This window comes from Ochotona princeps, chromosome 3 (genome assembly GCF_030435755.1).
Source record: "Ochotona princeps isolate mOchPri1 chromosome 3, mOchPri1.hap1, whole genome shotgun sequence".
NCBI classification, from domain to species: domain Eukaryota; kingdom Metazoa; phylum Chordata; class Mammalia; order Lagomorpha; family Ochotonidae; genus Ochotona; species Ochotona princeps.
The window spans coordinates 101,266,824-101,268,132 of NC_080834.1; the positions used below are offsets into that span (position 1 = coordinate 101,266,824).

The 1,309-nt window shown below is 44.2% G+C and overlaps 1 pseudogene; it reads left to right on the plus strand.

The window, feature by feature from the left end:
* The first annotated feature begins 932 nt into the window (after positions 1-932).
* Positions 933-1,062, plus strand: LOC118758901 (U2 spliceosomal RNA; annotated as a pseudogene).
* The last annotated feature ends 247 nt before the right edge of the window (positions 1,063-1,309 follow it).

Consider the following 1,309-nt stretch of genomic DNA (forward strand, 5'->3'; position numbering starts at 1 on the left):
AGGACTTTCGGATGGCAGATTTTCAACAGCTAGTGAATGTGGTCCCTGGGGACAGGACAACACAGAGGCCCCGTGGAGGCGCTGGCATATCAGGAAACGACAAGCATGCAGGTGGCCCAGAGCCTGGCATGGTAGGAGGAAGGCAGCCGGGTTTGTGAAGCCAAAGTGTAAGGAGTGTTGAATGTCAGGAGTTTGTATTTCTGTCCCCCAGGGATGCCTCCCAAGAGGATTCTTAAAGCCTGCAGATAAACATCCCATTTCTGCCAGGAGCATCCATTTTCCTCGAAGTGCATAGGTTTAAAACATGAAACAATATTTCTCTCACTCTGCCCTTAAGATATATTAAAATATATATAATAATAACCGCTGGGAATGCACAAAAAAAGAGACTAGATGGCTGAGAAGGCTATCTCAGAAGCAACCAAAGGAACACCTAAACCAGGAACAACTCCTGTGGCCTGGCTGCTTCACTGGCCACACTGCCCTCCAGCCACCTTTGGGCCAACTAATCGGCTCATGCGCTGGTCGAAGGTAAGCAGCTGGACTGAGGATTCTGGCAGACCAGGCCTTGTCACAGGGTTCAGTCTTTCTAAACTGCTAGGCAGGTTCATTGTAAACCTGTGGTTCAGGGGCAGGAAAGAGGGGCTAGGCTTCTCCGCTGAGGTCAGAGGTCACACTGCATGTACTTCTCCTGGTCAGCTGCTGGAGAAGGGCCACTTCAGCAAGCCTTTCTTCATCTGTCTACTTGATTTTCTCTTTGAGGACAGATTATTCCTTGAGAATGGAGAAAATCTTGGCTATCACAAAGAAAAGCAACAACAAACAGCTGTAAGGCCACCCCCCCTTGGAGTAGCCATGCTGAACAAGAGTTGGAGGGTTTAACTCCCCCAATTTTCCTAAGTGTACACACGTTTTGATTAGAATCATCTATGATCGCTTCTCGGCCTTTTGGCTAAGATCAAGTGTAGAATCATCTATGTGTGCTGTTTTGCATACGTGAAGAGACATGTCTCTTCACGTGTCCTGGGATTTTCATACTAATAATAATTTTTCCATAAGGTAAGTATTTGTGATAGAAGCCATCGCATGGATCCCATGTCAGCAATGACATGTACCATTACAAATTTAGTTTGTTTTCAGGTTTTCATTATTTGACACAAATGTGATAAACTTACATTTACCTAAACTGTCTGCAAGGCACTATTATAAAGATTTGAGTTAATTTGACAGTATTCAACTATTTCATTGTGAAAAAAAATCTGTTAAGGTGAAAATTCAATACCTGTATTCTCACCATCCAGAAATGATT